Source organism: Cornus florida, unplaced genomic scaffold, assembly GCF_030987335.1.
Source record: "Cornus florida cultivar Cherokee Brave unplaced genomic scaffold, ASM3098733v1 CherokeeBrave_3.0.0_Hap2_Chr10, whole genome shotgun sequence".
Classification (NCBI taxonomy): domain Eukaryota; kingdom Viridiplantae; phylum Streptophyta; class Magnoliopsida; order Cornales; family Cornaceae; genus Cornus; species Cornus florida.
The window spans coordinates 28,230,169-28,253,097 of record NW_026775580.1 but is presented as its reverse complement, the minus strand read 5'-3'; the positions used below and the strand labels follow the sequence as shown (position 1 = coordinate 28,253,097).

The 22,929-nt window shown below is 35.0% G+C and overlaps 1 long non-coding RNA gene across 1 annotated transcript; it reads left to right on the top strand.

The window, feature by feature from the left end:
- The first annotated feature begins 15,826 nt into the window (after window positions 1-15,826).
- Window positions 15,827-22,929, top strand: LOC132277211 (uncharacterized). The gene is made up of 2 exons (XR_009470991.1): window positions 15,827-18,904; window positions 22,187-22,929. It is a non-coding gene; the product is annotated as an uncharacterized LOC132277211 (long non-coding RNA).

The window sequence follows — 22,929 nt, the reverse complement described above, 5'->3', positions numbered from 1 at the left end:
ATGTATATTATTCACCGGCTCATCTTCAATCCCTAAAAATGATAATAAGTAGAGGAGTGAGCACAAGGCTCAGTAGAGAATGCCTAAGTGGCATCTCCTCAAGGAAGGTAAATAATTACATCTTTTACAAACAATGAATAGAAACCAGAGCATGGGATCATGCAAGGGATTCACATACAACAATATCATTTTCCATAACCATCATGCTTTCATAATACAATTTTACATTTCTAAGGCCTCAATGGAATAATTTAATAATCTTGAGCATGCTTCATTATTCAAATGTTCTCTAGCGTCTAAATATAACCAAGAATATCACAACAACCATATGAGGAAAAATATATAAAGCATCACAGAACAACTCAACAACATGTCATTTGCAATTTAAACATAAGATAAGCATCTCATCACTTAAAACACCTCAATTCATAAACTCATACACATACCAAAACTCTAAAATTTAATCATGCATTTTAGCATTTAAATTGACATGTTAAAGAGGGGAAAAAACATCCAATTAACTACCAGAACTAAGGAATTTGACAATTAGACAAACTCTACCTCAAGATAGGAACTCAAGCTCCAAGCTCCAAACTTAAATCCCACCAAAAGCTTGCAATACCCCGTACCAAAATGTAGCCCTTGCAATGCTTTACAATTTGCTAATTCTGGCTTAACCCAAATCTTCATCTAGCATAAAGAAATTTTTGAGAGAAGGAAGAGAGATATAAAGAGAGAAAGAAGAAAATAGAGGAAGAGAGCTTGTGGGTTGGTCCGAAAATGAGGGGAAGAAAGAAAGAAATAGGCCAATAGGCGACACCTCATTGTCTCTAGAATTTTCTAGGCTACTCCATGTGGCTAAAATGACGAAAATGCCCCTAAAATTTATTTACAACCTCAACATTGCCACAAAATACCTCCTTCCATATAATACTATTAATACAAATACATACATGTATATAAATACACATACACATGTGAAATGCCGATAACGCCCCTCAGGGCCCACGTGGCAAGCAAAACGAGACAAGGATTAAAATAATCCAGAAAAATCAAATAAATTCAAAAATTAGAAAATAGGAAAAATCGATAATGTTACAATCTCCCCAACTTCAAAAGATTTCGTCCCCGAAATCAATCCACCTCACAAGAGAAAGACGAGGGGATACAAAAACGGATTACGTCTCCGAGTACCCCACATAATACGCTATACCTTAAAATCCCCATCTAGAGAATCTCACATTCTACGTCACTCGCAACCCTGTGCTAGTGATCTAGCGCAACAATGACCGATCAGTAACCGTAGTCATATGTGACCTTTCCCCTACGATAACCAACTGAACGAAAAAGGCATCATAGTACCAAACAAGATTCTCCACCGCCACCTTTATGCACACAAGGCACAAGCCCGTAACCAACTCTGTGACTCCACTGAGTCCTGACCACTGAGAACCATTAGGATTTTTATCCTTCCAACCAAAACATACCACTAGGTGGAACTGAATCCACAAATGACGACTTCAGTCAACCCACACAACAACCTGCATTACGAAAAGAATCCTTTAATCTAAGTCACCACGTCACTCAACCATCTACTTCCGCATGTGAGATCAAGGGAAACACTCCTGGTCAAAACCACCCCGATTTATAAAATTACACTAACGCTGTCCACACGAGACAATCCACCAGAAAATTGTTGGATCCCATACACAATAGGTCCAACCAGCAGCGCCTTACCCTATCCGCATCAAACGCCCCAAGGCCCACAAAACTATAGTTACAAAATCGCTTATCAAATCCTTACGCAAGCTCAACTCGCGATCCCAAGGAAACTCTTAAAACCATCTCTAACAACTACTGTCTTCACTAGCTACATCATAGCTGAACACCCACACCTGTAATCGAGAGAATCATCCGACCTGTCAAGTGTACCATCAGGTACCCAGGAAAACAACCCATTAGTATTGCTCAAGGATCAACTGATCCAACAACTGAAACTCCTTGGACACGTAGTCTCATACCAAGTACACTATCATTCACAACAAGTGACCTAAATACGTACAATAATACCATCAATCCCAATCAAGATTCACTCAAAAATGGAATTGTACTACCACACGTATGCAACGCACAACACCGTATTCTGATTGTAAGCATATTAAAATGAATGATCGTTGACCTTTGACCTAACATTATGTTAAGGAAAGACTGACTCAGAGGAATGGTTGGCCAGGCCATTCCCATCGTCGAGCCGACCTTAACACCAACATCGTTCTTGTCTTCAGGTCTAATCCTCAAACATATTTACAGACTACTCCCTATGTCTACTCTAGACACACGGTCAAACCATCCCCAACACACAAGTTACCTCATAACTACTAAATACTATCACTAATTCTAAGACCCTAAGAAAACGTACACACCGGTCGACAAGTCGCGTCTCACACATCATTGATCATAACCTCTCGGAACGAATCCCACAAAACCAAGGACTTTACCTCCAACCATAAAGATAAGTCGAGCGATCAAGATCAAATCTTCACTCGGAATCCCTAATAAAAGATGGAACTCTACAAAGTCCTTCCGTTCGCTAAAACGCACAACCCCTATGTGGATATACAAAACTCACAAACAAGGAAGTCCTTGCCAGTACCAACACAAGAAGAAGGAAGATCAAGTCCCTTTACCGCAACAGAATAGAACACATATCTATCGATACCTTACATAAGCTATGCCAAGAAGAAGGGTCTAAACAGAGACGAAATGGCGCGATCCGTAACTTGTACACTTAATATCCATATGCAAACGAGGACAGTGCCTCTTCCCAAACACTAAGGCTAGACAAAGACTCCTAAGACATTGCGTTCCTTCCTATCCAAAGCAGAACCTTAACAAGTGAAATTCCAAACATTCCGTTCGTAGTTACAACTAGGCAATGTTAACCACTACATCAATAACCTTTAAAATAACATGGCTAAAACCTTTATGTTATCAATCCATCATTAAAACCATTACATAAGAGCTCAACTGCTCACAAAATATATATATCATTATCCTATAAAACTGTCTGGAATACTCATACAGTCTTACAATTACATTATTGCCTCAATACATAATGGGTACAACTGATACATCATCATAACTAAAAACTCATACAAAACTCCTTGATCATCATCAACACCATTCGGTCCGGAACCACACTACGGGATATGTCCACCATCCTAGCACAGATGAATCTAACACTGCACAAAGTGTACGGGCACCTGTCCAAACTCACGGGTAGCCCCCGTTACCAGAGCAATTATGTGCAGGTACCTCCTGTCACACCCAAACTCGCAGGTATCCCCCGCTACCAGAACAACTGTGTACAGGTACCTCCTATCACACCCAAACTCGCAGGTATCCCCCGCTACCAGAACAACTGTGTACAGGTACCTCCTGTCACACCCAAACTCGCAGGTATCCCCCATTACACAATCACAGGTAACCCTCGTTACAGAACTCGCAGGTATCCCCCGCTACACAGTCACAGGTAACCTTCGTTACTGTATCGGACTCACAGGTATCCCTCGTTACAACATGACACGATGCACTGACAACAACATGACAAAACGCACATATGATAATGTGACATGACTACCCAATAACTATGCAACACGACTGATAAACTACTGTGCAACATGACTTACAGACAACCATGCAACACAATTCACAGACAACCATGCAACACGACTCACAGACAACCATGCAACACAACATGACTCACAGGTAGCCCCCGTTACAACACGACACAACTCATAGGTATCCCCCGTTACAACACAAGTCGGCTCACAGGTGTCCCCCGTTACAACCGACACGACTCACAGGTATCCCCCGTTACAACAGTCACAGGTAACCCCCTTTATAAAACTCACAGGTAACCCCCGTTTCATTAGCATAACTGTGCACAGGCAACTGCCTAATCTCACAGGTATCCCCCGTTACACAAGAATCAATCACAATAATATCTTATCTCCTCTGTGGACAATCCCTCTTCATGTGACCTGACTGACCACACCGAAAGCAAACTCCGGAACTAGGTCTATCAAGAGGACACTCCGCCTTACGGTGTCCTGGCTGCTTACAATGATAACATACTAAGCTTGTCTTAGAAGGCTCTGAAGAAATACCAACAATAGGAGTAGCACTTGCCGTTCGCTGCTCCTGAGTAAACAAGGAAACATCCATGTGCCTCTTCCTGTCCCGACTCTTAGAAGAAGTACCCATACTCATACCTTGTTCCTGAGAACCCACAGTACCGCTACTCTCTTGCCAATCCTTGGCTTCTGTTTCTACCATTAATGCTCTCGTAACCGCTTCAGAATAATTCTTTAACCCCAAAGGTGTCAACCCCGGCCTAATAGAACGGTTTAAGCCATACACAAAACGCCATGTCTTCTCCTCCTCGTTCCCTAACACATCCGTAGCGAAACGTGAGAGAGAAGTGAACTTATTCTCATACTCTGTTACTGACATATCACCTTGCTTGAGACTATCGAACTGCATCCTCAATTCTCGTCTCTTAGTTTGCGGGAAATACTTTTCAAAGAAAAGACTCTTGAACACATCCCAATTCATACTGTCAATATCATGCGCGTTAGTCATGGTCTTCCACCATGCTGCCGCGTTACTAACAAACTTGTATGTAGCTAAGGTGATCTTCAACCGATCACCGACACTGTTATTACCTTGAAATACTTTTCAACTTCATCTAACCAATCGTCCGCTACCAATGGATCTGGACCTTCTTCAAATGTTACTTTCATGAGCTTGTTAAATTGAAGCAGATATTCAAGATTCCGCTCCATCTCCATCTCCTGCGGCTGAATAGCCGGTTGCGGTACCACTTGAGGAACTATGGTACTTGTAATTTTCTGAAAGGCTGAAGCTACACCCTTGCCACCAGAACTTCGTCCTCCAGTACTTGTAGATTATTATACACCTCTCTTCCTCGGTCCTGTCCCATCGAAACCTTTTCTGGTTGGGATGGCCCTTCATCTGTTCGCTGTCCAACTTCATTCGGGTCCATCACTTCACGTAGTCTTTAAACATGGTTCTACAATGACAACCAAACGATCAATAAGAATACATGAAGTAGCTCAATCCACGAGCTACGGTGCTCACACTATTGTTCGATAGGAACTAAACGTTCAGAAACATAGAAGTGATTAAGCCCCTCACTTACGTGGATCAAAACTTTCCGCAACTCAACATACAACACTGTCTCGAAACCTCAAACTCATCAACAACGAAACAAACTAGTCACGCGAACATCCACTCCCTAGTGGATGAACGACCACAATACGAATCTAGATGTATAACTTCTTCCCAAAACAGGATCATATTTATCGTGCTCAATTACATGCAATAAGAACTCATATACATGCTTTTAATTATAATTACACTTAACAATTAAGCACGTAGTCAACTAAGCATTTATTCATCAATAATAACAATTAACAATTAAACATGTAGCAAATCAAGCATGCTTTAGACAAATTTAATCATATAAGTAGCTGCACATATACATTTATCATTAACAGTTGATCATGTTTTTCCATTCAACAATTAATAAACTTAATGAGCAATGAATACGGAGACATATACCAAACATAGTAACATGTAAGCACATACCAATAAGTCATGTTTTTGAACCAAAAAGTAATAATCACATAAGCATGCAATGTCGTCAAACCCAATTCTAACTCTTCTAGGTCAACCCTACCCGTCGTCCTTAGGTTTTCGAACCTAAAGCTCTGATATCATTCTGTAACAACCCAAATCCACTGGATCCGAATCATTAAACGGGTCCTTACCCAACCCAGAATCATCCAAGGGTATTATGGTCCTTTCACGTTAAATTTAAATATCAAGGTCCAAAAAGGACAAAATGGTAATTTGCCATAATTCAATAAATTGAGACTCCGAGGGTAAATTGGCCATTTACTTGCATCACATAATAATTAAAATAAGATCTGGGGTAAAATAGTCTTTTCGGTGGTCAAAACATAATTATTGCATTTATTTGGGTCATAAAATAATTACGTGTAACCTCACTTGGGTACCAAAGTGTAATTTAAGAATTTAAAATAGCAATTACATACGAAACAGAAACATACGAAACAGAAACCGGTCGACGTATATGCTTCATACATCGACTGGTTTGGGATGTGAACAGTAATGATACCCACTGCCGAGATACCGGTCGACGTGTGGGATGTACACGTCGACTGGTTTGGGAAGTGTACAGTGACAAACTCTCTGCCAGGATACCGGTCGACTGATTGACATTATACGTCGACTGGTTCATGCTACACGTCGACTGGTTCACGCTATACGTTGACTGGTTTTGGGTTATCCACACTCACAATTCCCACTGTCCCATATACACCAACTTTGATAACCAATCACCCAATTATCACCATTGCACGTGTACGTATTTATATACAATTCAAAACCCAATACGATAACAATATTAGTAATAAATATTTTGAATGATACATAACACATTCCAAGAAAATGCACCAAGAAGGATTTTGTGAGATTATATTTAATTGCATCCCCAAATACAAGTCCAATACATCATTTAAAGACCGAATTACAAAAGTCTTATTTTATTCAAATTTTAAAGGAATTAAATACAAGAGTAAGGCCTCTATGGCCAAAATTTACATAGCTTTGGTATAAATAAAAGTGAAGTCCTATCTACATTGATATCCATGGATGTATATTATTCACCGGCTCATCTTCAATCCCTGAAAATGATAATAAGTAGAGGAGTGAGCACAAGGCTCAGTAGAGAATGCCTAAGTGGCATCTCCTCAAGCAAGGTAAATAATTACATGTTTTACAAACAATGAATAGAAACAAGAGCATGGGATCATGCAAGGGATTCACATACAACAATACTATTTTCCATAATCATCATGCTTTCATAATACAATTTTACATTTCTAAGGCCTCAATGGAATAATTTAATAATCTTGAGCATGCTTCATTATTCAAATGTTCTCTAGCGTATAAATATAACTAAGAATATCACAACAACCATATGAGGAAAAATATATAAAGCATCACAGAACAACTCAACAACATGTCATTTGCAATTTAAACATAAGATAAGCATTTCATCACTTAAAACACCTCCATTCACAAACTCATACACATACCAAAACTCTAAAATTTAATCATGCATTTTAGCATTTAAATTGACATGTTAAAAAGGGGGGAAAACGTCCAATTAACTACCAGAACTAAGGAATTTGACAATTAAACAAACTCTACCTCAAGATAGGAACTCAAGCTCCAAGCTCCAAACTCAAATCCCACCAAAAGCGTGCAATACCCGTACCAAAATGTAGCCCTTGCAATGCTCTACAATTTGCTAATTCTAGCTTAACCCAAATCTTCATCTAGCATAAAGAAATTTTGGAAAGAAGGAAGAGAGATATAAAGAGAGAAAGAAGAAAATAGAGGAAGAGAGCTTGTGGGTTGGTCCGAAAATGAGGGGAAGAAAGAAAGAAATGGGCCAAAAGGCGACACCTCATTGTCTCTAGAATTTTCTAGGCTACTCCATGTGGCTAAAATGACGAAAATACCCCTAAAACTTATTTACAACCTCAACATTGCCACAAAATACCTTATTCCATATAATATTATTAATACAAATACATACATGTATATAAATACACATACACATGTGAAATGTTGATAACGCCCCTCGGGGCCCACGTGGCATGCAAAACGAGGTAAGGATTAAAATAATCTAGAAAAATCAAATAAATTCAAAAATTAGAAAATAGGAAAAATCGATAATGATACAATAATCCATTGACATTTGGAGGGTGGAGATTCACCCACATGTTGGCCTTTGATTGGTGCACTTGTTAGCTTTGATTATTGACAAGTGTAGGCTTGAGATTAAGCCTAAGGATAGAGCCTTTGATTTGTGACAAGTGTAGGATCAAGATTTAGTCTTGCAAGTGTGTGTGTGAGAGGATCTCTAGCCCTTCCACTCACCATTTTTCACTTATCCTCTTCATTTTCCTTAGTTCTTCAAAGTTCAAACCTAGCCACCATTGGAGAAAAGCTTGGTTAATAGCTTTCTTCTTCAATTTTGGTGCCCTTCCATTTATCTTAGACTAAGAACCTTAACTAGTAAAAGTTTCCTCTCATTCTCCTCTTCATTAACCCTAAGCTTGTTTCTCATTTGGTGCTTGGTTGCTTGGATTATAGAGATTCAATTCTCTATTGAGGTAGGGGTGGTAGTATGTTTATATTTTAAGTGTTTTATAATCCTTTAGGGTTTAATATATATTGTGTACATGTTTCTAATATGATAGTTTTGCATATTATAGGAAATCCTTATGATTGACTTAGGGTTTATTTGATCTAAGCATGTGTATTGTGTATGTATCTTGTGTAGGATTATTGATGTTGTATAGAACTCTTATTGATTTGAATTACTATCCTATTGTGATGATAATTCTACATTCAAGTTGATTACTATTGGTGATTGTAATTATTTTAGAAGCTTAATACTATAAATGTTGTAATCTAGTATATAAAGCTTATTGTTGAGATATGGTTTAAATTGATGAGTTGGTGGTATTATATTACACATTATATCATGTTAAGAACTTGTCATTTATTATGCCATTCTAGATTTGGAACCCTAAGACATGGTTTGTGTGGTTTCAAAAATACTTGTGCATAGAAGGTGGTTTATATGCCTTAAATTATGATATATAAGTTTTGAACTTGATATATTTTGGATTCTCTTGGGACATTGTGTTACAAGTAACATGGCTAAAGTTTGGCTTTAGTGCGGGAGGTATGAGTTCTTCCCAATTGAGATAACGCGCACTAGGGTGGTCTTCCCAGTGGGTTATTGCCCGGAATAACCATATTGATCTTGGTTTAGTCCAAGACGAGATGACCAAGTTTTCCATTATGTGATTTCGCATTAAATTTCAAGTTAACAATCAATGTTTAATTGTAACTTGTAATTTTTGGTTGATTGCGAATTGATGTTGTTAAGTACATTGACATTGTTATGTGTTTTTTAAGAGTCATTTAAGTTAGCTTAAGATGATCCCTTAGCACACCCTGAACATAGACGTTAAGTGGAATGCTCCCTTGTATTCTTCTATATTGATCTTGCAATGATATTGAAACTTTAGGGTATACGCATATGCTTCTCCTACGAGTAACTTGATTACTCACCCTAGTGGTTTAGGTTGTTTTTCAGGTAAAGAGACCATGTTCATGGATGCTCATCATCCTTAGAAGCTTTTGAGCTAGTTGAAGCATTTTTGTATATTAGCATGCATTTGTTTAACATGTTTTATCTTTTAGATGTAATACTTTTGTATTCCATGGATGTATGGTATTTTAGAAGCTAAGATGGCTTCCTTCATGTAATGTGTATCTAAGTACTCTTTTTGATGCTTGTTTTGTATATATAGCATGAGGCCAAGAGCCATTAACATGAAAGATTACAAGCATGTTCTCTTTAAAACTCAAGTATTGCCATTGTAGCTTATTTGTGAGAAATAGAGGCTTTGTATGCTAAACTTGTTAATGGAATGTAAAGAAGATTTAGGCCATGTTGGTACATCTATTTTATCATATTGCATACACTTGCATACTCACTTTGGCAAACAATACCTTCCTTGATGAAACAAAAACCTAAAGTTGCATATTTTTTAGTTTTGACCCTATTCTGTTACAGGGGCATTTCGGGTATTTCATAATTATTTTTTTTCATTCTTCTTCGCAAATCACGTAGAAAACTTGATCTTGAGGGGGGTTTCTTTTTTGTGTTTTTCTAGAAAACATCATCTTAGCCCTCAAAAATCCATATTTTTCCAGAAAATCCTTGCTGCCAGGTTTTGCAAATTTTTAGTACAAATGTAGTTGGTACTATTCATCGATTTTTTTTTGAAAATCGTCACGACCGATCCGAAACTTCCGGAGGTCTTGTGGGAGTATTTTAAGATTGCATTTTTAATTTAGGCAATTTAAAAACCTCCTGAAGCCCTGTTTCTAAAACTTGGGCTAGCTCGGATTTTTTTTTTCCTCTTGACCTGATTTTCTTAGGGGCATTTTGGGTATTTTACAATGCATTTTTTTTTTGTTTCTGTCTACTATCCGGGGTAGAAAACTTGATTTTAGGGGGGGTTTCTTCTTTGAGTTTTTCCAAAAAAGCCCGTTTAGATGCCCGTTTTTACTCTCAGTTGCAACAGTGGTGGGTTTTTCTCGTCGGGCCGCCACGACATCATTTTTGTTTTTGACCTTTCTCCTTCGTCCGGATTCCGAATAATGCAATTCTTGAGTCTATCATGAGCTGCACTTTATTTATTTATTATTATTTTTTTTTTTGAGGAATCATCGTTTCGTTGAAATTTTAATTTTAAAAATTAATTTTCCCCTCTTGCAATTCTGACGTCTCTTAATTGGCTTCAGTTGATATTCATCATCAGCTTTATTGTTGTTAGTCATCAAATTGATAATCTTAACATCATACCTTTCGTATGTACAATTTTTTTTATTTTTATTTTTTATCTATATATATTTTTTATTTTTGTTTTGTTTATCTGCACGTATGTTTGTTTATTTAAAATTTTGAGATATTGGAGGATACTAAAATTTATACATGTCCTCTGTATGTAAGAAGGGAGGAGTATTAAGACAGACAGTGTGATCTTCTCCTAAACAATCCATGCATACAAAAAGTACAAATTTAAGTGGAATGCTCCATTGTATTCTTCTATATTGATCTTGCAATGATATTGAAACTTTAGGGTATACGCATATGCTTCTCCTACGAGTAACTTGATTACTCACCCTAGTGGTTTAGGTTGTTTTTCAGGTAAAGAGACCATGTTCATGGATGCTCATCATCCTTAGAAGCTTTTGAGCTAGTTGAAGCATTTTTGTATATTAGCATGCATTTGTTTAACATGTTTTATCTTTTAGATGTAATACTTTTGTATTCCATGGATGTATGGTATTTTAGAAGCTAAGATGGCTTCCTTCATGTAATGTGTATCTAAGTACTCTTTTTGATGCTTGTTTTGTATATATAGCATGAGGCCAAGAGCCATTAACATGAAAGATTACAAGCATGTTCTCTTTAAAACTCAAGTATTGCCATTGTAGCTTATTTGTGAGAAATAGAGGCTTTGTATGCTAAACTTGTTAATGGAATGTAAAGAAGATTTAGGCCATGTTGGTACATCTATTTTATCATATTGCATACACTTGCATACTCACTTTGGCAAACAATACCTTCCTTGATGAAACAAAAACCTAAAGTTGCATATTTTTTAGTTTTGACCCTATTCTGTTACAGGGGCATTTCGGGTATTTCATAATTATTTTTTTTCATTCTTCTTCGCAAATCACGTAGAAAACTTGATCTTGAGGGGGGTTTCTTTTTTGTGTTTTTCTAGAAAACATCATCTTAGCCCTCAAAAATCCATATTTTTCCAGAAAATCCTTGCTGCCAGGTTTTGCAAATTTTTAGTACAAATGTAGTTGGTACTATTCATCGATTTTTTTTTGAAAATCGTCACGACCGATCCGAAACTTCCGGAGGTCTTGTGGGAGTATTTTAAGATTGCATTTTTAATTTAGGCAATTTAAAAACCTCCTGAAGCCCTGTTTCTAAAACTTGGGCTAGCTCGGATTTTTTTTTTCCTCTTGACCTGATTTTCTTAGGGGCATTTTGGGTATTTTACAATGCATTTTTTTTTTGTTTCTGTCTACTATCCGGGGTAGAAAACTTGATTTTAGGGGGGGTTTCTTCTTTGAGTTTTTCCAAAAAAGCCCGTTTAGATGCCCGTTTTTACTCTCAGTTGCAACAGTGGTGGGTTTTTCTCGTCGGGCCGCCACGACATCATTTTTGTTTTTGACCTTTCTCCTTCGTCCGGATTCCGAATAATGCAATTCTTGAGTCTATCATGAGCTGCACTTTATTTATTTATTATTATTTTTTTTTTTGAGGAATCATCGTTTCGTTGAAATTTTAATTTTAAAAATTAATTTTCCCCTCTTGCAATTCTGACGTCTCTTAATTGGCTTCAGTTGATATTCATCATCAGCTTTATTGTTGTTAGTCATCAAATTGATAATCTTAACATCATACCTTTCGTATGTACAATTTTTTTTATTTTTATTTTTTATCTATATATATTTTTTATTTTTGTTTTGTTTATCTGCACGTATGTTTGTTTATTTAAAATTTTGAGATATTGGAGGATACTAAAATTTATACATGTCCTCTGTATGTAAGAAGGGAGGAGTATTAAGACAGACAGTGTGATCTTCTCCTAAACAATCCATGCATACAAAAAGTACAAATTTAAGTGGAATGCTCCATTGTATTCTTCTATATTGATCTTGCAATGATATTGAAACTTTAGGGTATACGCATATGCTTCTCCTACGAGTAACTTGATTACTCACCCTAGTGGTTTAGGTTGTTTTTCAGGTAAAGAGACCATGTTCATGGATGCTCATCATCCTTAGAAGCTTTTGAGCTAGTTGAAGCATTTTTGTATATTAGCATGCATTTGTTTAACATGTTTTATCTTTTAGATGTAATACTTTTGTATTCCATGGATGTATGGTATTTTAGAAGCTAAGATGGCTTCCTTCATGTAATGTGTATCTAAGTACTCTTTTTGATGCTTGTTTTGTATATATAGCATGAGGCCAAGAGCCATTAACATGAAAGATTACAAGCATGTTCTCTTTAAAACTCAAGTATTGCCATTGTAGCTTATTTGTGAGAAATAGAGGCTTTGTATGCTAAACTTGTTAATGGAATGTAAAGAAGATTTAGGCCATGTTGGTACATCTATTTTATCATATTGCATACACTTGCATACTCACTTTGGCAAACAATACCTTCCTTGATGAAACAAAAACCTAAAGTTGCATATTTTTTAGTTTTGACCCTATTCTGTTACAGGGGCATTTCGGGTATTTCATAATTATTTTTTTTCATTCTTCTTCGCAAATCACGTAGAAAACTTGATCTTGAGGGGGGTTTCTTTTTTGTGTTTTTCTAGAAAACATCATCTTAGCCCTCAAAAATCCATATTTTTCCAGAAAATCCTTGCTGCCAGGTTTTGCAAATTTTTAGTACAAATGTAGTTGGTACTATTCATCGATTTTTTTTTGAAAATCGTCACGACCGATCCGAAACTTCCGGAGGTCTTGTGGGAGTATTTTAAGATTGCATTTTTAATTTAGGCAATTTAAAAACCTCCTGAAGCCCTGTTTCTAAAACTTGGGCTAGCTCGGATTTTTTTTTTCCTCTTGACCTGATTTTCTTAGGGGCATTTTGGGTGTTTTACAATGCATTTTTTTTTTTGTTTCTGTCTACTATCCGGGGTAGAAAACTTGATTTTAGGGGGGGTTTCTTCTTTGAGTTTTTCCAAAAAAGCCCGTTTAGATGCCCGTTTTTACTCTCAGTTGCAACAGTGGTGGGTTTTTCTCGTCGGGCCGCCACGACATCATTTTTGTTTTTGACCTTTCTCCTTCGTCCGGATTCCGAATAATGCAATTCTTGAGTCTATCATGAGCTGCACTTTATTTATTTATTATTATTTTTTTTTTTGAGGAATCATCGTTTCGTTGAAATTTTAATTTTAAAAATTAATTTTCCCCTCTTGCAATTCTGACGTCTCTTAATTGGCTTCAGTTGATATTCATCATCAGCTTTATTGTTGTTAGTCATCAAATTGATAATCTTAACATCATACCTTTCGTATGTACAATTTTTTTTATTTTTATTTTTTATCTATATATATTTTTTATTTTTGTTTTGTTTATCTGCACGTATGTTTGTTTATTTAAAATTTTGAGATATTGGAGGATACTAAAATTTATACATGTCCTCTGTATGTAAGAAGGGAGGAGTATTAAGACAGACAGTGTGATCTTCTCCTAAACAATCCATGCATACAAAAAGTACAAATTTATCGAGATTTCTTATCAAGATTACTACCGGACAATCCATACAGAATTACTGAGATGTAAGGGAAACCGAACAATCACTGACTTAACCATGGTGTATAAACTTTTTAATGTAAAGAATTATGCAAAAGAATGTATTTATTTTATGCAAACAGATTAACCACGGTGTATAAACTTTTTAATGTAAAGAATTATGCAAAAGAATGTATTTATTTTATTCAAACAGAATAGGTAAGAAACCAATAATTATGTAGCATAATATTTATGGTAGTCAAACAGAATAGGTAAAAATCAAACCCATTACAAATCAGACTTGTCTATTCTTTCTCGTTAAAATTTTCTTACGACATACTATGATAATTGTGACTTTGTAAATAAGACCATTCTGTCAAAAACTAATTAGTAAAACATTTTGATAAATTTGTTCTAAAAAAAAGTTGTTACGAGAGAAAAAAAAAAAAAAAAAATTTGTTTAAACAAATTTGATGTGATTTGAATTTTTTATCACAATACTTCTCCTCTAAATGTTAAAAAAATTGTACATATGAAAGGTATGGTGTTATAAAGGGTTGTTTGGTAGGGATTTTGACTTCAGGGAGTGATTTGTATAAAAATTGGGTTGGGCTCTCCTGGAGGGCAATTCCTGTTGGAATTGTATGGTTGATTGTTACGATTTTTGTTGATTTGAGAATGGTTAGTTTTCTTTTTATATTCTTGATTCTTGGATGGACTTGATAGTAGTGATACAAAAATTTTTAGGTTGAAGTTCTGGTTACTAGAAATGTTGAAGAACAATGATACACATTCAGAATTTTGAATTCTGAATGTGAGAGGGAAACGATGGGGCTCACCACCTTTCTCACATTCTGGAACGAGAGTTTTGCTGCAAGATTCCATTCGAATGTCCATACAAAGATCATTGGCCAATGCCCGGCCTTGCCCTATAAATATAATTCATTTATATCCAAAAAGAATTTTTAATATAACCCACTATTATGGTTATATGAATATTTTTTATATCTTATTGCTATTCAAGGTCTCCTCCACCTCAGACACATAATTTTGTGGTTTCATCACTGTTTTGTACAGATTTCAAGAATGAATTCGATCAAAATTGATCTATATATATATATATATATATATATTTTTTTTTTTTTCACTACAACTATTTAGTGCTTCATATTTATTTATTGTTATTTTGGTGTCTGGATGATTTGGTGTAGAATAATCATACTCGACTCGATAAAGTCTATTTCAACTATTTAGGTTTGGTTACATAAATCCTATTTTCTTTTCCATTTTAAAGCCATAACCTTAGGCAAATCTTGAGAACTGTTCAGGAAGTCAAGTTTAAAAAATACCAGCATTGCTATTACATCCGAATGATATTCTCTATATCCTGTCTTTCAGTTTCTGGTCGCAATCGAAAATACTAAAGTGATTGTACAGTTTTTATTTTTATTAGGAAAAAATTTAAGAGAAGTGACTAAAAAAATAAATCAAATAGGCCCTTACAATCCCTTTGTTAGTGAAAGGAAGGAAATTTTATGAATGCTCTAGAAAGCGACCCTTCATAAACCAGAATAAGCCTTGCAATTGACTTGTTAGTGAAGTTCTGATACTAATAATTTAGCCAGGGTCCCATTTGAAGGTTATATTAGTTCGCTTACAAAACATAGAATATCTCCTGCATAAGATCTTGTTCAGAACTAATAATTGGTGCCATTATATACTTATTGCAGGTCATATCCACTAGTTGTTCACCCAAGATTGAGCTTGATCAGAATTTTAGGTATGATATATTTCTTACTCCTCTTATTATGTTTTATTTTATTTGTTTATTTATTAATTTCTAGATTTTAATGCTCTATAAGTTTATATTACCTAGATAGTTAGTTCTAATGCTCTTATTATGTTTTATTTTATTTGTTTACTTATCAATTTCTGGATTTTAATGCTCTTATTATGTTTTATTTTAATTGTTTATTTATCAATTTCTGGATTTTAATGCTCTCTATCATGGATCTATCATGATTATGCATATATTTTTGTTTTCCTTCTTGTGTACCTCATGTTTATATGGGTTGTACCCTTGTTTTGGCGCCTTTTAATGATATTTTACCACTTCCCCCCTCCCTACCAAAAAAAGAGAGAGCCTATGCATCAAGTACATATATTTTGTTTTGCAGATATTTTTTTTAAAGGACCATTTGTTTTTACCAGTAATTGGCCTTGCATGTGTTTTGTTTAATTTATCCAGAGACAGCCTCATCACTTTGTTCTCTCATTTACCAAAATTTGTTAGATAAATGAAAATTCTTTCTCCACAAAGGGAGTGGAATGAAAATTAAATTTGATTATACAATTTTTGAAATATAATTCACTGGAGGCTGGGGATTGATGGATGAAACAATTCTGAAAACGCTGTTCATGACACATTTTATTCGTTTGTGACTTTTTAAAATGTGTCAATTATGTGTGCATGAGCTGGTTATCACTACAAGAAATTAGGCTATTCCACCGTCACAACTCACAAAGCTCGATCTTTAGTTCTTCACCTCTTCTGTTCTTCTCAACGGCGCCCTGCTCTACTACCTAATAGCAACCTTTGGAAGGTTTCTTCCGTTTCCAGCCAAGCCAACCTCCTAATCTCAGTAGAGGCAAGCAAAATTTCTTTCGTACTTTTCCTGTTTGCCATTTTTCATGATCCTCACCCTAGTTTTTTCTAGGGTTTTGAAATTACAAAAGGCCTATTGAAGGGGTAAATTACAAATCTGGAAAAGGCTTGTAATCTCCAAACAAACATGCTCAAAAGATTGAAACAGGGAATAGAGCAAGTTATAACAATCTTAGATCACAAGTAGGCTTGAAATATCTTAAACCCTAGTCTTCAGTTAAATCACCTGAAACTTGAGTTAATTCTGGTTCTTACAGCTTCACATACTCACAATGCACTAACTCAATTAGATACTCTAGTTCTTTCAACAAGAGACACAGTTGTAGTGCACAATAAGTGCTAGGACAGAACTGACATCAGTTTTACACTTGAATTTTGCACAAGTGAGAATAAGCAGGTCTATCTGCAATGTAGGTGAAAGTAGGCCTTGATTCAAGTTCCCACAACACTAAATAAATGAAACTTGTTCAGAATGATACTCTTCAGTGTATAGTAAGTTTACTTCAAATTGCAGCTCAAAATAAGTCACAACAAAGTTTGAGCTGAAACTTTGTTCTTAGGGACTAAATCGTAATTTTACTTCCTTACAGCCTTGAACTTGATTCCAAACACCTCAATCCAGTTATATATATATGCTCAGAAGGTAATCACAGCAAAACTAGCAATATGAATCAACTAGAATGAGTTTAAAACTTTATGTAGGCTATTTTATTCAATAAGGCTGTTTTGTTTGGTTTGAGAGTTCAAAACCAAATACACTCAATTTTCAGTCTTGATCTTTGTCAACAGAGCTCTATAATGATTAAATATACTTGTTCAAAGCATAAACTCAACACATACAAGAAGTAATCAACATAAAACAGTCCATTAGAGGCTATGCACCAGAAAAGTAGGCTGAAACTGAGATATGAGTACTCATATTGTTTTCTGTGCAAAATTAGGCATATACCTGAGTTCTGCAGATGTAAATAAATGCACCAAGCTTGCTTCAACCATCACACAGCACTTGGAACCTCTACAACCAATTTTGACCCTTCAATCCAGCCTCAACATCAACATAAATGCATTAGAAAATTCTGCTTCACAGGTTTAGAAATTCTTCAGTGGATTAGTGCACTCTCATAGTGATTTCATAGATTAAATTAGCTCAGAACTTCAATTAATCTCTCTGAAAGTGACTCATCTCGAGCCTCATACTCAATGCAGCTCAATATATAAAAAGAGGCTCAATATTTGCACACATAGGTGCTGCTCTATAACAGTATATTTATACACTGAATTTGCTGCCCTAGTGTGAATAAGAATATTCCCCATTTAACCAATCATAGATAGGAATATATACAGAAATTATATACCATGAATGGACCAAACAATCCCTGTACAAGCCTAGCTTGTGTCACACCAACCACTTTTTCTGCAGCCCTCACAGGTCAATGAACAATGCTAAAATTTACAACAAAGAATTGTATTTCTGTGCATATTTTTCTCTCACCAGGACCACTATGCACGTGGCACATTGTTGTGAACCCTTTAACAGCCTTGAGATATCAATGTAGTACCAGAATTGCCCTTGGAATGATACACTTTGTGTATACAAGCTAAATGATGATATTCAGCAAATTTTTCTGAAGCAAAGATACAATGCACCTTCAGAAAATGTTTCCAATCATACACTGCAGTTTAGATTGATCAAAATACCCCTAAGGATGCAGCTGAGATTACATAATTGCCCTTCACTGATGACACTTGTCACTTTAAACCAGATGATACTTACTGTAGCCCTTGAAAGTGACCAGATGATGCTTGCTGCAGCCCTTGAATTTGTGATTCAACCTTGATTCAACCTTTAATATAATATCTGTAGTGCAATGTAGTATCAAAGACAAGTGTAGCAATATTGCTCCCATGTATAGAAAGACTAATATGCCCCTGTGTTAAGACTTGTATTCAAGAACAAACCTTAAGATAGGTGATACCATTTAGCCTCAAGATTAGTATTTTTCATTCAAAGAGAAAACCAGATCAACAGAATTCCACAGGAAAATAGTAAGTCAAGAAAGGCAAGAAAGTCAAGAAAGGCAAAACGAAGAAGATGAGGAAGTTGAAAGTCCTGAGGAGGGTCCTGCTATTCGCATGTACAAGGACACGCATTTTTGGGAAGAAACTGGATGGGTAAACGAGAGAGCTAAGCAGAACTACGTAAGTTTTTTTCCCCCTTTTTTACTTTCTATTTAATTTTCTTAATGTGTTAGTATTTCCATCTTGTTTGATAATAAGATTGTGTGTATATGTGTGGTAAATTAGTTGCAGTATTAGTATGTTTAGAAGAGGAGAATGTTTGGAAGAAGTTGGTGATGAGTTGTGTTTATATATATGTGGGAAGGAAAATAAAATTCATACGGAGAGGCACTAGGCAGGGGTAAAAAAACCATTAATTTTACATGGGCTATATTGTTAGCACAAAATATTTGTATAATACAATGTAACTGGAACATTTGGTTGTTGAGATATCACCATAGGGCATAGTGACCAAAATAAAGTAGACATGACTCATCAATACTTGAATTCTAAGAATGCTAGTTATCTTTCATAACATATTTTAAATCATTTACTATTTTAAATCAATTCAATTTAAGAATCCTCTAACTTAAAAGATAAATCAGCCTTATTCAAATTCCATTGTACACTTTAACTCTATGTAAACACTTTTTTCCGCCATTTTGACCCTAAACTACAAGCCCTTGTTTGGCTACATCACGAGAGAGAGTTTAGACTAAACTCTAAAGTAACAGTTGACTTTAACAACCTGATTGTTATCCTAGCAAGGAGATGATGTTGGTGATCTTGTACTCATTATGGGATGGGAGAAACCAATGATTACATTCCTTTAGGTGCTTTACATTTTATAGCTATAACCCTACCCTGATGCACCAGCACGAGAATAATTCCTTTCACAAAATCAGTTTAGGTTCTCATAATTAATTGGGTGTGGATAAGAGCAGAATATCATGTATCAACTTATGCATTCAGTGCTTTAAATTCAGTAATTGAAATTTTCCAGTGCTTAATTTTCAGCTTTAGTAAACAACACCTTAGTTGGTTTTGTTTTTGAAAATTGAATGAGCGCATTTTTATATATATGGATTTCTGGGTATATGGTTTTCAGTTTTTGCAGGTAAGCACAATAAATAAATAATTGCTATTTATTGAGTTTGTTGGTGAATTAGAAATTTGTAACTTTGATCAACATAGTTACCAGATTACAGATTAGATTAGATATACTGGATACCATGCTTAGAAGTGTATATATAATAATGTTTCAACTAAAAACAGGAGTTGTGTTTGTTGGTGGTTTGTGCGTGGATATGGATTTGGGGCCCTTGATCCAAATTAAATCAACTGTTCAATGAAACTTTAGGATCCCAGAATTGGATTATTAGAATGTTATTAGTGACATCCTTGATCGATTTGAGTATTCAAATTATAAGGACTTTAATTTTTCGGAAATAGATTATAAGGATTTTAGATAACATTTATATATATGGATTTTAGATAACATCTATAAGGTGTTATTCCAGTTAACTTTAACAATCATTTTCTATCTATAATATAAATGTTGTGGGATCCACACGACTATGAGGCCAGGCCAGCTTCCAAAAAAAATTGGTCAATTTGAAATGACTTCCATATTTAACTACGTATTTGAGTTCTAGATCTGAGAAAAGAGGCCCATATTATAACATTGAAGCACACCACCAAGGTGAGAATGTTAATTTTTCTCACTTAAAAAAAAAGAACCAATTCTAAGACTTATTAGAGATCTAAAAACAATGTCCAAGCCCATTGGTTTAACAAGTTGTGGTAATTTACTTTTTTAATATAGTAATTGTAATTTACTTTTTTAACATAGTAATGGGAATGCTACTCATCCAAATTTCTGGAGATTATGTGATTGAAGCCAAATCACTTTCAATAATACACACAACAAAGGCCACACTAATCAATGCTATATATGAAAGAAATACACATAAATGTGAATTCCATGATGCCGTCTCAATATAGTACAAGGAATAAAACCTGACCCCAGTTGTCTATTCTATAGTCTCTGTCACACAACTTAAAAATAAATAAATTTCTTTTTTTAATATATATATTGGGACAAGTTGATGAGCCTAAAATAACCTATCACTCATTGCATGGGTTCAAGTTCATTTCATTTGATTTTTTGAGTGAAAGGCTTCCAATGCTGATCCCAAATACTGAAAGTGCATAGGGTTAAAGATAAATCTAAGGCGTAGGCTCAGATTTATTGTAAATTGAACCAATAAAGTGCATAGAATAACTTCAAAATCTTGTAGAGTTCTACTGGCATCTAAAAAAAAAAAAAAAAAATGGGCATTGTATGTGATTGATTCTAATATAATTGGAATAAGAATCGGTGTTAGGGTTAGGGCTTACTTGACAAGGAACCTTTAATTATTTCTTTACGCCTTGTTTCGAACCAAATACTTATGGGATTTGAAATTAGAGTTGGGAAAGGAATTGGGAATAAAATGGGATTTGTAAAAAGGAATTTTAAATTCTGTCTAAATTCTTTTAAAATTCCACACATTCCAAATATTTGAAATCATATTTTAAATTCAATTATGATAAAATCCTTCCTATTTTTGTTTGCCTACATTGCCATGCTGCATTACATCAGGATAAACGGACTTGAAATTCAGGTGGGCCAAGTTGAACCTAACTTAATGTTTTTTAATATATAAATGATGTTCAAAAGTTTGCTACTGAATCTGGTCACTCTTAATGTTTTATGTATGTTGTTTAAGTTCCTTGTGTAATATTCTTCAGTTATGTTTTTGCTCTGTTGTGGTTTTGTTCTTTTTTATTTGTTAATCTCAATTTAAAATTAAAATTGCAATTTTAAATAACTGATTCAAAAAGTTTTTTATTTTTATTTTTTATTATAATGGGTTAGAAACTAGTCTATGTTTTGTGCTACTATTTTGCAAGTTAATTTTTATTTTGGGATCAATTTTGTTACAAGCTTAACATATACTATATTTATTTTTTTAGACCATAAAATTTGGTTAATTGATATGACAATTATATTTTTTTGTTTTAAACATATAATTATGCATCACAAAGTATATGGACATTATTTGATCCTTTTTGTGATCCTCACACATGCTTGTTAAAGTTTGTATCAGATCGTGATATTGATGTCTTTGGACTGAGAATTCTAAATGGAATAGAAAATATAAATTTGATGTCCTATATATATGTAAGATCCTTTTTTGACTTTCACTGAAAGAGCTTTAGCTAGCTCTTTTTCTTCCAAAAATGGAAGTGAAGAACGAATCTCCCACTCATTCCTATTCTCTATATACATACATAAAAAAACAATTCATCTTGACTTAGTTTATAGTTAATTTTTTATTGAGCTACTGATGTTTAACATTACATTCATCTTAATTTTAGGATGAAATGAAACAGAAGTTTTCACAAGTTTTTCACAATTCTGATGGTATCAGTCCTGTCATAAATGATGTTGAGATAGTGGAAAACCAATTAGGTATCAGAAAGGGATATCGTCGTGGGTTCGGAAATGGTTTTGTAGCTCCAAGCCATCAACGTGCATCCTCATCTTTTGAAGAGGCTTCTAGAAAAAGGGTAAAAAATGTTGAAGAAGATAATGCACAACTTAGAGAGAAAGTTACAAATTTGGAGGAGAAGTTGGATACATTTCAGCACCTCATTGAGCAGCAATAGCAACTCCTTCAGCAGCAACAACAGCAGCAAAAACAACTCCAACAACTCCTTGAGCAGCAACAACAGAACCAACAACCGCCACCACGATTCCACCAACAGCAGCAAGCCCCACCAAGCTGGTATCAGCAGCCGCCAACATGGTGGCAATTTCATCACCACCACAACAGTCACCTGAATGAACTATAACGATAATTATTTTGGTGGATATATTTTGGAGCTTTTTGATGGCTAGCTAGCTGATTTCTAACTATTTTGGTAGTGTATTTTTTTCCCTGCATTTTCATGATTGCATTCAGTTTAAAATGATATTTTAATTTTTGAGGATATTTGGAACCATTTGATGTTAAAGCAACTAGTAGATACTTTTAGCTCTTCTTTACAAAACTGGAGAATTTGTAGTTTCATCATGAGATTAAGAGCTTGTTTGTTGGCACCGTATTATGGTGGTAATT